Source organism: Empidonax traillii, unplaced genomic scaffold (genome assembly GCF_003031625.1).
Source record: "Empidonax traillii isolate 1590-97213 ecotype Southwest subspecies unplaced genomic scaffold, ASM303162v1 scaffold299:size639221, whole genome shotgun sequence".
Lineage (NCBI taxonomy): Eukaryota > Metazoa > Chordata > Aves > Passeriformes > Tyrannidae > Empidonax > Empidonax traillii.
This window is the reverse complement of record NW_020955492.1, coordinates 93,599-110,342: the sequence shown is the minus strand read 5'-3', so window position 1 is coordinate 110,342 and position 16,744 is coordinate 93,599.

Here is a 16,744-nt window from a genome sequence, read left to right as displayed (position 1 = left end):
CTTTAGCGTTCAATAGTCAGTGATGAAATGTGGCATAAATCGACTGTGGTCTGTTTAAAAACAGTAACAGCAGCAGCATGTCCACTAGTGCTGCTGGAAAAGCAGGAGTTGCTATCCTACCCAGAAACAAAAGCAAAGGAGGATCCAAGTGGGGCTTTAGAAAGCTTCCAGAGCAATTATCTGAAGAAAAGACCAGCTTATCAAACTCATTTCACCCATTCATCTTCAACAGTATCGAAGCGCTAATCTCTCCCATCCCCAAGGGCCTTTGTGATTGATCATTACACAGCTCTCCCTTGCTCACAATAAAACCCCAGTATTTATTCTGCGGGGAACTTGAATATAAGTTTATGCTGTGCTGAGGTAACAGGACAGAATATAAAAAGAATCTTGCAAATGCTGGTTAAACATCGTTGTGGATTAAGTGGAACTGAAATAACACACGTTAAAAAAAAAAAAAAAAAAAAAAAAAAAAAAAAAAAAAAAAAAAAAAAAAAAAAAAAAAAGGAAAGTAATTTTTATCAGGAAAGGTATTTGCAGAAATACAGGGTCTTCATAGGAACAAATGAAGTTTCAGCTCCTGGAGGGAAATGCTACAGGAAAACTAAATGCACTTTGTGGAGCAAATTAAGTGACAGCAAGCCCTCATAGTCATCCTCATCCTCCTCTACTACACCCAATCTCAGGTTTTATGCTTTTTTGGTTACTTGTTGTGACAAGCACCCTTGGTTGTCCCTCCCCATCCTTCACTATCCTGGGGAAGGTAGGTGACCTCACCTGCCAAGGTCCTTTCTTTCCCCCAGCACCTGGAGCTGGCAGGATCAACTGAGCTGAGGGTGCTGAAGCCTTTCATTCCACACTATGCTCTCTTACCTAGTCCTGTCCAAGGATAGGCCCAAAGGATCTGGGTGGAGGAAGGAATTTCTTTTCTCTTTAGTCCTTGAAAAGGAATTTGAAGTGGTGTGCTTTTCATCTCTCTGACCCTCTTGGCTGGCTGTACTTTTCTGGCTGGTGAAGTTGCAGGAGTAATTGCCTGGGGGATAAAGGCGGAAAAGAGCAAGAAGCCAGAGAGAAATGGAGAGTGTGGGTGTACCTGTGTAGGTTGCTTGTCATCTTGTTCATTGTTTTGCAGGATTTGGAACAGATACAGATGCATATGAGCTCTGATGTTCTCTCCTTGCTCACCCCAAATCTTGCTCCTGCAGGCTGCAGTAGAAACTCGCTTCAGAGATTCCCCATTCTGTGCAGGTTGATGAACAAAGCTGATTTCCTTTGCCTTCGGGTTTTGCCAGCCTGCCTTTTCTGTGACAGGAGGGTGAGGGGAGCCTTCAGTAACGAATACATTTCACGCTAGTCCGTGTGTGTGTATGGATCATTCAAGCTGAGCATGGACTGCTTGCGACTTGTGTTCAGACTGAATCTTGTGAGCCTTACTCAGTCTTAAAAGTCTGAGGAGTATGATTATACATAACTCACTGTTCTTGCTTCCTACCTCAGCTTTTTGTATGTGCCCAGTCAGTGCAGGAGGAGAAAGTCACTCTTAATCTGCACTGGTGACTCTAGTTCTGCCTTCTCTGGACACAAGAACAGTCACAAAGTGGAATAATTGCCTTTTACTTATAACACACTGGCAGAGCTGTCTCAGGGTTTCAAGAGAGACAATTAAAGATTTTTATATTGTTTTCTTCGAAAGGAGAAATAGACCTTGGAGTTCCCTAATAGCCCTCCTTATTCTGAGCCATGCTCTCAGAGCGTGTTGTTGTGGGTTGCATTTATGAGCCACTTATTATCCCTAATTACTGAGCAGGAGGTAGGTCTCTCTGCAATAGGCGAAGTTGTGACTTGATGAACACTCAGCTGTCTCTATTTAAGATAAAATTACTGTAATTAACAAATCGATCAACCTTACTTTCGCTTTGCCTGACTGGGACAGAGCAAATGGGCTAAATGAGGCCCATTTAGCACAAAGGTAGAGAAAGGGGTTTGCAGACCTTAGGATACAGAGGCTTAAAGCTTTTTTGTCACACGCTGCTTTTAATGGTAATGTCACATAATTGTCTCTTGTTAGATAATTTTGTCTCTAGCAAAAAGCGCCCATGCTGGGCTTTCTTCAGATCAGCCCAGCAAGGCAGAGTCCTGGCAGGTGAGCGGCCAGGTGGGTTGATCTGCTATAATCTACACCTCGAGCAGGGCTGGGTTGGATTCTCTGGGTGCTGCACTCCCTTGTGACTCTTACTGGATTGTTTGCAGAATGTATGTCTTTGAGAGCAAGATTAATCCCTCAGGTTGTCTGTTGCCTGCCCTAACTGCCCAGATGCTGCTCTTCATGCCACCTTGGTGTCCAAGAGCATCTGTGCGTTTAGCCCCAGCCAATCAATCCTTCCACCTTGCTGGTGTGGGAAAAACTTGTCCCCAGCTCTTCTTCCAGGTAATTGGAGCCACGTACTGTCTACAAAACATTCAGCTACAGGAATTCATTCCTGTTGGAGCTTTTGGCATGGGGCTGTGCACTCTGGCAAGCTCACAGGGCCTGTGTAATCAGCCTATCCTTTCTGCCTGGTCACACCGAGACTGTGTCACATCCACACATGTATTTAGGGTGACCCCATTAAGTAGATGAGATATCGGAGGGCTGAGGAAATGTTCCCTGTTTCAGTGTGTTCAGCCCTCCTGTGAAATGAATTGGTAAAGGGTAGATCTGCTACAGCTGGGGAAGGGTCTGGAGCATAAGTCTGAAGAGGAGTGGCTGAGGGAGCTGGAGGGCTCAGCCTGGAGAAAAGGAGGCTCAGGGGGACTATCTTACTGTCTACAATTCCTGGACAGGAGGGTGGAGCCAGGTGGGGTCGAGCTCTTCTCCCAGGTAACAAAACAAGAGGAAATGGCCTCAAATTGTGCCAGGGAAATTTTAAATTAGAGATTGGGGAAAAATTCTTCACTGAAAAGATGGTCAGGCATTGGAATGGGCTGCCCAGGGAAGTGGTGGAATCGTCATCCCTGGAAGTGTTCAAAAGGTATATGGATGTGGCACTACAAAATGGGAGTGCTTCAGCCTCAGCTGGTTGCTCCTTCAGGAGCATGATGATGTCTATGGTGGAAGCTGGTTCTCCTTGCCAGCAATGGTTCTTGTTACACCAACTCATCTAGCAGAAGGAGAGGTTTGCTTACACACACTGTGTAAGAAAATCACAGTCAAATTTATTCCAACATATTGGTAAAAAAAGGTGTTGCATATGCCAGGGGAGGTTTATCCTCACTGTATCCAAACCCATGGGAGCAGCTCCGTTGTGATAAGGGCCTTAGGGCAGAGGGATAAATTGAAACTGGAGAATGTCTGGCTTGGTCTGTAATGCTGATGGCTCAGCCTTTCAGAGGGATTCGTCATTGCCACCTTGTGCCATGGTAGGCGTGGCTGCCCTCCATTTTGAAGGCTGGTTGTGTCTGTTGTGTGTTTGACTTCTCTTCTCCCATGCTGCCCATCGCTCTCGGTTGGGCATCTCCATCCAGCTCCGGAGAATGCCTGGCTGAGAGGCACAGTGAGTCGCTGCTGTAACTGTCACATACATGCAAGGAAAACTCGTGTTAAGCCATCAAAGGCAGAGCCAAAACCATTTCAAAGCTTCATTAGCCAGGCTTTGTTCTGACAGAGTAGTCAGGCGAGGAAATAATGCCGGGAGTGTTATCAGCCATGTGCAGGAGGCGGTTGCATAGCAACCCCGATTGAGGGACGGCACCGCTTCTGTGCCAGAAAGAGAAATACTCATTTTCTTCAATTTAGAGGCATTTCAAACAGGAATTCATTACTGATGAATGATTTGCTCGGGTTTTATATCTCTTAAAGAGGTGGCAAGCAGTGCTGGTCTTGTTTTAGCATCATGTGGGTACAGACTCGTAAGACAAATAAACGTGAGGCAATCTAGGTTTTCTCTGTGGTTTTAGCTGCTCTTTTTCCATCCTTTTGTCCTGCTGGGGCTCAAAATGGGATGAGGAGTAGAAATTTCATTGTTCCTATATCCTGATGTAAAGGCATCTCCAGGGAGCCCTCCCTTGGTACCATGTTGGTTACTACAGGTGAGGAGAGTGACCGTTTTCCCCTCTTTCCTCTGAGCCCTGTTTAGAGAGCAAACTGCAGAAGGGGATTGGTTCTGCCACTGCATCTCCATGTCAGGCTGGATAACTGGTTAAGCTTCAGACCTCCTTCAAACCTGCAATACCTGTAAGGCTGCTGAGGAGTACTGGATGTACAAATAGGAAATAGATTGATCGATCTGCTTTTTGTCTGGAATCTGAGATGTTGAGATTGAGGCAAACAGAGGCTACCCAGGCCTGTTTTAAAGGGAACCATGATTACATGGCACAAGTAAGAAAGGAGTTCCAGCACTGAGAAGTGGGATTACCAAGTGTGCAGGTAGTACAGGGCATTCTGTGGTCTCCCTATGCTGCAGCTCTGGCTGTTTCACACACAGAAGGGCCACAAAGAGCTTTTATAAACTTCAGCTTTGGTGTATGTTTTATAGTAAGAGCAATAGGGTAGAAGTAACCTGCCCTGAAAGAGGAACTGGGATGCTGACACGAGGGCATCCCTAAATGGATCTGTCTGGATTTGGTGACTAGCTAAACGGAGACACATTCTCCATGTGCTGTTTATCTGAATGATGTATCTGGCTTTCCAAAATAAGTTGCTCCTACCCTTGTACACTCGTCTCTGAGTGCCCAGGATAGTGCTAGTACACACAGGGCAGGGCCCAGGGCTACCAAGGGAAGATATTAATAGGGAATTAATACCTACAACACTTTGATTGTGCTTCTGTGGCTCTGTACAGTAAAGTGGAAATCACTGTTTAATTCTTTGTTCACCTGTTAATATCTGTATTGCCAGGATCCATGATGGAGGAGAGCTGGAATTAGCATCTTCTATGTGGCCTCACCTACTGAGAATGTGGAGGCACTTTCTATCGTTAATCATCTTGTGCATCAAGTGACAGCAAGTACAGCGAATATTATTGTGCATTTGAAAACTCCTTTCTCTGCTCTGTCCTCTGACTTCAGCCTTTCAATATTGAACAATAATACATCTTTCCTTCTTATTAGCAATCCAGTTTTCAGACTGATTCAGATTAACTTGCATTCTCAGTGTATTAAAGACTTTAGGAAAAAAACCGTGAGGGCTCAGGATGTTTATGAATAGCAATTTCCTCAAAGCCAGGTAGTTTAATAACTCCATGGCCATGGCATTCATTTAGTTTAAGCTATGTTTCCAAACTGGGATGGGTCAATAATAAATAAGGCAGGGTGACAGATTTTGCGTACAAGGGAGCTCATCTCAAAGGAAAGGACACAGGCGTGTTCAGTCGGGAGCACAGGGAATAGAGAAGCTTCTAGATCCACCAAATTAAATGCTTATCTGAACAATTAATCTTCTTATAGTCAATGTTTCCCCACTGAACTATTGGCAGCACGTGAAAATTTAGAGATATGTATGGCAAAAGGTTGAAGTTTCTGCTCCTCTCTGATCCAAACAGTTTTCTTGTAACAGTAAAATTTTTCTTTTACATATCAGTCTGGATTTTTCCTTTAATCAAGTCCATGGTGGAAAGAGACATGTAGCCCTAGGCAGGCTTTTGCACCTGAGACCTCAGATCTGCCCAAGCAGTAAATAGAAACATTACAATGTGTTTCAAAGGACTTGTTAAAAATATTGGAGATCAGTACCTTGTAGGAAACAAAGTAAGTTAATATTGTTAGTTGAAAATACCTTTTACAAACCACCTGGGACACTGAGCAGGTCAACTGGAATGTGTAACAACATTCACCCATCTGCTGCTTCCCTCTGTGGATATTCAGGTAGAGATTTTGGTGGGTTTAAGTTTCATTATCTCCATTTGAAACATGGAAAATGCTGAAGAACCAAGCTGAGTTCCTCTGCTTTGTGTTCTGCTCTGCTTAGAGGAACTTTGGGCTCTCCAGCTCAGGAAAGGCTTTTCTTCTGCATCCCCCACATTCAGGGCAGCAGGTTCAAAATGTAAATAAGCTTTAAAAAAGTGGAATAGCCAGTTTGTTGTTAATATACAGGGATTGGGATAGTGGATTCTGTTGGTCCAATTTCCTCTCAGATTACTCCTGGTAGAAAGATATCCCCTTCTCTCTGTGGAGTGTGATGAATTTTTCTCTTAATAACCAACATACTGAGCTTGATTAAAGTAGTGTTCGCTAACTCAACAGACGTATCTGTTGGATAACTTCTTTGAGTAATTGAGCAGGTAGGTTGTCCCTGCCATTCCCACGCAGCTGGAGGTTGGGCTGTGCCTGGTCCGGGAGCTGAGCTGCCTCTACTTTTATTTTGATTAAACAGTACATTTATAAATCAGGTGCCCAGCATGAATGTTTATTTAAGAGTCCTAACTTTTTCCATAGTATTCCTGAGTGCACACTCATTAGAAGCTCACACTGTGAACCCCCAGGAATTCATGAAATGTTTTATGTATCGGGGTACTTTAAATAAACCTCACAAGTGCAGCCTGCAGGACCTGGGTAGATTAAGTGTTTCTGAACAGGCTTCCCACACTGACCTCATGCTTCTCCAGCTTGTCAGGAAGAGCAGCACCAAAATCGTGAGTCTTTTGGCTGTTGGTGAACTTACCTGCAGAGTTTGTTTGAGACAGGGGCTTCAGTGGTGGTTGGGGTGACACCGGAGCTGTGGGTGATATTGTCTCCAGAGGTTTGTGGATAAGCTGTAGTGGGCTGATTTTGGCTGGATGCCAGGTACCCATAAAAGCCACTCCATTATTCTCCTCCTCAGCTGGACAGGGGAGAAAAAACATGATGAAAGGCTCATGGGTTGAGATAAGAGCAGGGAGCTATCACTCATAAGTTATGGTTGAGTTTGCAGTTACGAAACAGGCTTGACTCAGGGAAATTAGTTTAATTTATTAGCAATGAAATCACAGTAAGGTAATGAGAGATACAAACACATCCTAAAAATACCTTCCGCTAACCTCTCCCTTCTTCCCAGGCTCAACTCCACTCCCAAATTCTCTCCCTCCTCCCGCCAGTGGTACAGGAAATGTGGTCAGTTGACAACACGCTGTCTCTGCTGCTCCTTCCTCTTCAGGGGGAGGACTCCTCACATTCCTCCTCCTCTGCTCCAGTACAGCCTTCCTCCCACGGGAGACAGCCCTCCACAAATTTCTCCAGGATGGGGCCTTCCCCTGGGCTGCAGTTCTTCATGAACTGCTCCAGTATGGGGCCCTTCCATAGGGTGCAGTCCTTCAGGTGCAGGCTGCTCCAGCATGGGTCCCCCGGGGGGTCACATGTCCTGCCAGCAAACCTGATCCTGCATGGGCTCCTCTCTCCTTGGGGCCACAGGTCTTGCCAGGAGCCTGCTCCAGCATGGAGCTCTCTCTCAGTGCTGCAGCATTTTGGTAAGGCTGCTTCTGAGACTCAGACGTGGATCTTTAAAGAAACAAACCCCAATTCCTGACCTTCTAAGAAAGGCATAAAAATGTCTTCACCCCTGCCTTTTTCCTCCCCCATGTCCTGAAGCCCACGATCTCTCTGACCCAGTGAATCAGGACTCTGGCCAAGTATCCCTACCACGAGAGTGCTGCGGCTGGCAGGGTAATGAGACAGAAATCTAATAGATCCTGAGCTCACATCCTCTCCACTGCTCCTGCTTATTGCCCACACACCACTTTGGCCATGGGCATGAGCAGATGTGAACACCTGCAGCGGGATGCAGAAGCAACATATGGGGACACAGATCCCTTCTCTAGTGTTTAAAGGATTTTAAAGTTATCATGATAAATGTGCTTACACTGGCAAGGATTAAGTGGGAAGAATTCTGCAAGGATGTCTCTGCTCTCAAAGCCATTTCTTAGTCATCCCTTGGTGGATTTGGCTGCAGCAGCACTGACTGAGTCCCCAGCACTTTCCAGAGTGCATCACAGTGCGGAGGAGGGAGGCCCACTGCTACATCAGGTGACTGGAGTGTGCATTGCTGCCTGCTGCTTGGCTGCTGTTTTTATTCTTTTGATTTAAAGCTATTCTGCCAGAGAGTGGGATTCATTTTGCTTAGGTATGCTACTTGCAGCATTGTAGAGAGCAAGAATTATCACCTAAATTGTTAGTAGTATTTCCAGGCAAAACCTTTGATCATGGTTGCTTATATCTGCCTTGTCTGTTCATGTTTTGGCTCACAGAGGCTTTGCTTTCTGTCTAGATTGGGAAGTATATGATTTCTTTGTTTGATTTTTTCCCTCCCAAACATCCTGTCTGCTGCATACTGAAGGCTGAGGAAAAGTTCTGATTGAAAAATAGAGTTCTACCTGATTCAAGGCTCCCCTGCCTTAATTTCTGCTCAGTGTATGTAAAATGAGAGAGAAAGGAGACAATCTGCCAGTGTTAACAGTGTTCAGCTCTGGTGGTGGTGTCCCAGCTGTTTCCAATCTTCACCTTGCTAGAGAATCCATTTCCATGATGATAATCTTTTGACAGCTTTTAATCTCCCAGTGCAGAAGTGACAAAATAGTTTCATAATCCACTTGCGTGCATCAGACTGCTCACTTCTATTTTGGGAGATCTGGGGCTGACTAATATACAGCTCTAGCCCATGGTATGTGACACCACCATACCAAAGGCTGTCACTTTATAGAAAATGCCTCCAGAAAGGGGGTAAGTGCAGTGATTTTCCAGTATAAGTTGGAAACTTGAAGCAAAAAAATCACAAAGCCCATGGAGAGAACCCTGAATGACTCACAGGAATAGAAGTAACTGAATTTGTGTAGTACCAGGGGCAGAGCAGACAGTGATGTTCTTCATGCTGTCCATCTGCAGCCTGGCCCTTCTTCAGTACTGTTAGAGGGATCTACAGGCTTCAAGCCAAAAAGAGAGAATGGCGACTCAGTCCTGCTCTAAAGGAGTGTAGAGAAGCAGGCAACAGTGTGTTTCCTATCACAAGGGATGCCAGTTACTCCGGAAATCCCCAGAGATGTCTCTATGAGTCATCTGTGGAAGGCAAAGGTAGAGGGATGATGGGGGAAAAATTTGAGCAATATGTCATCTGAGGTGTGCTTTGCTTTGGAACTTTTGGAGAAGGGATAAAGCCTCAAAATTTAACACAGCTGCATCAAGAGGAATCGGGGAGAAAATCTGATTCTATGTTTGAATATTTCATCATAACTTGCACATGTGGTCATTTGACTCTGCATGTGTATCTATTTCCAACAACAACATGCTGATTTAATCTTGTAAAAGCTGAGTGAAAGGATGGTCAAACACTTCTTCCTAAATAGCCAACTATGTTTAATGAAAAAATAATTAAATTTTCAATAAGGCTCAACATGTAGACACAATAAAGACAAAATGTAGTTGAAATATAATCAAATTTAACAAGCTTGTGACATGTGTGAATGGAAGTTTCTGACAATGAATCCTGCAGTTGTTTTACTAATAGTAATAATACTTACATAGAGGTACAGATGGGAACTAGTCCAAAGCAGAGTCCAGGCATAAATCCTACCATTTATCATCTGTGTTCTTCTAGAAGCAAGAAGTGACTGACATATATGCTTAATTCAAACTAAACAACCTATAAGACAAGTTCCCCAAGGCTAATAATAATAATATCAGAAGAAATGAATATAAGGATGATTGAATACAGGACACGCTGAAGAGTGATTATGGAATATAGATACATATCATGTTGTCAAGGATGGGCTGGTGTTTATGGTATGCTAGAAAGTCCAATCCATCATCTGACCAGAGAATGTAATGCAGTTAGAATCAAAAAAGATGCCTCTGTCCGAAGCAATACATGGATGTTATAAACCAGCAAATGCAAATAATCAATCAAAAGCAGCAAGCAGACAGAAGTGGAATATCATTGAGCAATAATTCAGATCACAGCTGTGATTATAAGAAATAACCTTAAATCTGCTATTTAATTAATATTAAGCTCCTGACACCCTCTAGGATGGGGCACAGAAACCTTGTCAGGCTGATACGATAATAACCACAGAAAATATTATGTTCCTTAGATATTTCAGAAAGTGTGTTAACCATTAACCACCAAAGGCTCTCCAATCTGTGTGGATAAACAGGATTCTCTGCAACCAGATGCTGCTCAGACAATGTCTGGTTTCCTGGGATCAAGCAGCCCTTGTCAGAGACCCCAGTTCAGGCTGGGGCAGGTTCAGTACTTGGGTCACCTTTGGGGTCCTCTTTTGGTGCTGATCCACAGCTGCTGTGCAGCCTCATCCTTTTTGCCTCTCAGGGACAAAGAGAGATCCCCTGTGAGACCTTCCTATCCATGTCCAAGGCTGGTGACCAAAAGTTGGTTGCCTTAGTGAAGGATGAGAGTGCCCAACTGAAGCTTTGAGCTTCTGAAGGGATCACAGAACGGTTTGGGTTGGAAGGGACCTGAAAGATCCTATTTCAACCTTCTGCCATGGTCAGGGACACCTTCCATTAGACCAGGTTGCTCCAGATGCTGATGATGATCTGACATCTCCAGTAGCCCAAAGTATATGTAGAGAGGTGTCTTGCACCTGCTCCCCGAGCCTGGATGCTTATACATATGTGAATTCCTGGAATGGAGCTTTTTCTAGGTGAGTGCACTGGCTGCAGGTAGAAATATCTTTGTAGTAAGACTGTAGATTTGCATCATTAATTAAGTGAGGGATTCCTGTGTCTAGGAAGCAAGCAGCTTCCATCACCTTCCCCTGCTTTGTGAGAGTGTGTGTGTGCAGTAAATGACCTTTGGAATGAAAATATTAACAGAAAAGGAAAACATTATTGTAATTTATGAAATGTTAGCCCAGATGCCTCTAGGGAGGAATAGACCTTTCAGTCCTGCAAGCTGATACATTGCTGGGTGCCTGCATTGACACAGGTGCATTTAAAGATTCAATTAAGGGAAAACTGTATTTACACAGCCTGGATTAATTTCATGTTTTGGCAACTTTCTTTCTAAACAGTTGAGACTACTGGTATTGCTTAAAGAGGTTGCTTGTTCAGAAAGGACTAGAGAAGGTACCAGAGCAAAGAGGTGAAGCCCAGACCTCTGGTAACAAAGCATTTGGGTGGTCACTCCACTCTGAGTGCATCAGATTGAGCAGCCCCTGCCCATGCTGGAGCAACTCTTGATGGTGGGATTCAGGTTCTTGGATGAAAACAGTGCTGGCAAATGACTGCAAATAATGGCTAGATTTCCAGGGATGTTATCTGAAGGAGGACAAAGGAAGTGGGTGCTTTTTGAACAGTTGCTTTGTGCAATTCAATTTTCTGGGTAAAATCCATGAGTTTCTGTCTTCACTACTAGCCAGGAGCTTCCACACGGGGCTACCAAAACCTTAAAAGGCTATCTTTGAGGCAGGTAAATGCAAAATGAAATGGGGGGAAATTGTTTATTGCTGATGAAAATACAGCACTGTGAATAACAAGGAAGAAAATGCAGCTGAGGGCTCAAATTGAATTTCTATTATGCCTGTGATTAAAGATAATGCACTAGGAAAGGGGATTACAGTAGGGTTTCTGTGCTAGGTTGGATGGATAAAAACGTGGTGATTGTGGCTGCTAAGACTTCATTGGCCTGGGCTTGATATCTAAATTATAGGGCTATTACCCAGAAATGAGCTTGATTTCTGTCTGAAAAGCAGAGCCCTCCACTGCCCAGCTGGCTGGGGAGACTGTTCCTGCTTGAGGCTTGGAAACTCTCCGTCTCTTTATTTTCCTTAACAACTAAGGGTTTCTAATCCTTTTCAAGACTACAGAACTGGTAGTGCCTCTTCTTTTGTCCTTTTGGTGAACGGGAGATGAACTTGTTGGATACAAGCGAGCAGTTACATCCCTGGTGCTGATCCAACCTCATCCTGAGTTCCCTGTCTCTCCCTAGTCTGTGGTGCTGGGCTGGTGCCTTCACTCCAAACCCTCTGCAGGGCTGGGACTGGAATTATCTGAACTGTTGCTTTTCTTGAAAAGCCCAGAAATACCCAGTGAAAAGAAGGGGAAGAGACTGAAATCTGCCATAGCTCAGACCCTGGCAGGAGCAGTGCACAGAGCAAGGCCAAGGGGTGTGGGGGGTGTGAATGGGATGAGGCTGATGAATCGCAAGGGTTGGTCTTTGTTTTGGTTTACCATAACCATTATTAAAACCTTGAGCACATCCCTGGCCCTCTCAGCATCTCTGACACTATGTATAGAATAGGAGAGTAATATTCCTATGGTGTATTTGGGTCTGTGCAGATTGTAAGAGCTTTTGCAGAAGTATCAGTGTGTATACAAAGGGGCATCAAATTTAGTAAAATTTTATGAACCGTAAGAAAATAACATGTAAGGCATCCTTGAAATTGAGTACAAGAAGTGATAGAGACCTTCACAGTCACCTGGAAACTATTAGCAGTACTCTGCATCCCTGCACAGTGATGTGGGGCTACAAATAAGTTGCTTAATTTTATTTTTAAACTTCACACTAAAGCTTTTTTTTTTTATTTAAGGAGGCTTAAAAAACCAAAGATGTATAGATCCTTACAGTCAGCCACACTCCCATATAAGCATCCAGACAGTTCATGAGTGACTGCTTTGTTTCAAAACTCGGTTTTGTTTTTTTTTATGTTAATGAAGTCTATGTTCCTTTATTGATTAAGGCGATGTATTGGTAGGCAGAGCAAGATTTTCAAGAGAAAACTTGCATATTTGTAAGTTGGGGTTACCCAACTAGAACCCCTTCTAGCTGGGGTTCTGAGTGATGGCTGAGGAGTTATTTCGCAAATTACATTTGAAAAGTATCTGGGCTTGAACTCGGGAGATATTGCTTTCTGTTTAAAACAAAACTGTTCACTAGGATGAGAAGAATATTTCAGTGGTATGTTTGTATTTAGTAGGCTCAGGGCACTTTTCACAAACTTCAGAACCATTCAGCATCACAAGTTGTTTTCTTCGGGAAGTCCTTCCTGCTCTGCATCCTCAGCCGCCACAAGCCTTGATCTGGGAATTGCTGTTATCAGTTGCCTGCAGTGTTCTGCTCCGGTCTTATCTACTCCTCACACAATAAGGACACTGATGACTGCTAATCAACCTCCAGCCCACAGATCTCCGGGAAACATCAACACTATCTGCACTGCACTGTTTTCTTTCTTCAATTCTCATCTTATTGGAGGGAGGAAACTTTACTGTCTGCAGTCTCACTGAGCTTAAAAATTGGAGCACAATTAATTATGCTTATTGAGTTGCTACATTTAGCTGAACCTTAATTGGAAGCACAGAGCTACTTGAATTTGGAGTTATGTGGTTATCCACTTAGTCTTCAGCATTCAGGTCAGCTCTCCCCCTGGTGCCATTAACACCAAAGTTTGTACTGCAGTGCTAGATGGTGTAGCTCTCCTATCCCCTTTGCTTTAGGGGACCTGCTGCAAATCCTGTTCCCCTGGAGCTGCAGGCTGGTCGTTGGCTGCTTGGTGTCACCTCTGGGTCACTCTCCCTGTTAGTGCCAAGTACCTTTTTGGTGACCTGGGATGCGGGTGCCCCGCAGAGCCCAGTCAGCACTTCTGCAGGTGCCAATGGGCTGCTGTGACAAACTGCAGCTCCTCAGCAAAGAGGAAAGATGCTGTAGTGAGATCTATATCTTCTGCAGGATGACAGGCCTAATTGTGATTTGGTCTATCACCCACTCAGGTATCTTAAACTGGAGCTGACCTTGCAGTTTCTTGGATTATTTTGTTAAAAATTCACAAAAAATTCAGCTGTTCTTTCAGTATTTTTGTCACCACTCCTAATTCTCTTGCTGCTGTGGCTGCCTTTGCCTGGGACATTAATATCACAGTTGTCACCACTGTGCTAAAACGCAGCAGTAATAGCAAGTGTTTCTGCAGGAGTGTATGAGCAGAAGAGGACTAGAGGTCCTGGGGACTTAAGGCATCTAGGGAGGGTTTGGCTGATGAACCTAAGGCTGTGTTTGCCGTTTCCGTGACTTTACTGAAAAAAAATCACATGATATATGCCAGGGAAACCTCCAGCTCTACATCTTGTGTGATTTTTACTGTCTTTAAAGAAGGAAAACCGATTTGAAATTGGAAGGTGCAGCCTGTGATGATGGGCTGTAAAAGCTCCACTAACTGGTGAGCACTGGTCCAGCGTGGCTGGAGACCCATGGCTGGAGTGATGATCAGCTCCATACTGGACAAGGCAATGACAACTGTCATGTTTTATGGATCTTGCGTAACTGGTTCACGTGAATTTTCCAACATGCCTTTGTGATTAATGAAGGCCAGCATGTGTCAATGGAGAGGTTCAGCCCAGCTGTGTCAGACCCTCCTGTGTTTTGCTATTTAATGTGAGTGAACAAGGTCAAAAATACAATAATACCCCCTCCCCCTTTCACAGTTCTTCTGCTGTAATTTTTTAAGAGCCAGTCATGTGTGAGATCAGGCAAAGGTTAAATTGTCTGGCTGTCTTAGCCAAAGAGAGATTTGACTCCTAGCCTGAGGCAGGGGTATCTAACCTGAGCTGTTGCATTGCTTGTTAGATCCTGGGTTTTGCATTGCCAAAACATATTGACAGCATATTCTTGCTATCCTTGTTGGCTGTGAGGAATGATGTATTTTCATCAGTCTGTGTAAACTTGATGTAACACACCCTGGTAACATGTTATCCATAATTCATCCAATTCTGGGCTGCCAAAAAATGGCTGGCATTGCACTTTCTGCTTATACCAGGAAGAAGCATTTTGTTTCTCTGCATCCAGTATCTGATTCAGATTTATGCTGCTGCAGATGAACAAGGCCTGTGTTTCTTGTGTGTGTACACAGGGCACAGAGTCAACTCGTAACATGACTGGGAGTGCTGGCCAATTGCCTCTGCTTCCTAAGGAAATTGAGAAAAATTAACTCTGTTACATAAGTTTACCCTCATTTAAGTTGAAATTTATATAAAAGTAACCAGAAGTTGTATTGCTGCAAGCACCTGAAGTGGCAGATCTGCTGGGTGTGCTGCTGGACTGAGGGGGAACCGGTAACTGAATAAAGCCTTTATACGGCTTTTCATATAAAGAAAATGAAGTTGCAGCACAGCAAACTGCATTATAGCTGCAGTGTGGGCCCAACCGTATGGACCATCTGGCAGACCCAGCCAAGTCACTGAGCCTGCAGGCTCTATGTCCTGTGACACACGGACGAAAGCCATGCATGAACAAAAGCATTGCTCGTTTTATCAGCAGGAGCAGTGCTCGAATATAAAAAAAGATTTTACAGTGATAGTAATTTCTATGAAATCTATTGTAGTTAATTCTTCGTGGCGATGTAGGCAGAGTTCACCTCTATCCCATGCTGTATTTTTCTTGACTCAGGATAGATGCTGCCACACTCCATTTTCTGGTCCCTGGTCTCATGATGAAGGTGGTGGTTTCTCTACCCCATCCTTCCAGGTTTCCTGAATGTAGATTAGGTTTGTAACCAAGGAGGAAAATTGCAAAAAATGCAGTAATATTGCAGTCTCAAATATTCTTCAAAGAATGTTTTCTATGAGAGTATTCTCTCAAATATTCAACAGACATGGGTCTGTTTTCTTCCTGCCTATTTCTTCTAGGCATCTCTGCCAAACTAGTTTAGTAATAAAATAAATATTTTGGTCATCAGTCCCCACGTACTGTCATGGAATAGCTCCATGCTTCTCTGAAAAGCCATCAGATCCATTTGGGTGCTGAGTGCCTCAGTGGAAGAGCTGAGTAGAGTGGAGGTAAAAGCCCAGCCCTGTTTCAGCTAAGGCTGAAACGTGGATAGTCACCCTCCAGATGACTTACTACTTTCTGATTGCCAAATTAAAATACATTTGATCCCAAAGGAGCCAGAACTTAAGGCATATTAAAGCTGTCAGTGCCTAAGGTGAATTCTGGAAGAAATTGTAGTTGACTTATGCTTGGTTCAAGGCCAGGTTGGATGGGACTTGGAGCAACCTGGTGCAGTGGATGGTGTGCCTGCCCACAGCAGGGGGGTTGGAACTGGATAGTCTTTAAAGGTTCGGTCCAACCCAAACCAGTCTGTGATTCTGTGACCTTTCTTTCCCAATATGCACTGTTTATCTCTCCAGTGTCTGCACAACACATGCCCCTCTGGACAAAAAACAATCTTTGCTTTCACATCAGGACTCAGATAAACAAAGGCACCATCAGCTGCCCCCAGAGAGGCTGGGCTGTAATTGAGGTTATTAGCTCTGCTGTTTTTCAGAGCACAGAGCAGGCTGGCAAGGAGCCAACCCCTCCCTGTGCCGGCAGGGTCTCCTGCAACTGCCGTGTTCAACACCCTCCACATGCTCACCACTCCCCCTGCCCAAACCCCCCCCCCCCTCCCCTGCTCACTCTTCCCCAGACTGCCATTCCCCTGCTCACCAGGGAGCTTTTCAAATGGCAGCTGGTTAAAAATAAAATGAAACTTTAACGACTGCAAAATAGGCCCCTTTCCACCCAATTGCCCTCTGGAGGAATGGGAATGTTGGGAAGTCAGGGAATGTCCTAGAGCTGATACAGTGGTTGATGCCTTCTTTACTGGGGTGTGTGATGTTAGGGAGGAGTAAAGAGATAGAACAGAGATTTTAATTAACCATTTTTAAAATGTACTTTGTTACCTTGTAGTTTCAGGATTGGAGAAAAGGTGGCTGGGAATGATTTGTGGCTGGGTAATCATTTGTTTGACTCAGTAGTGGCATGCACAGGCTCATGGCTTTCTTCTTATGATTGTGATGTAACCAGTACCTGACCACA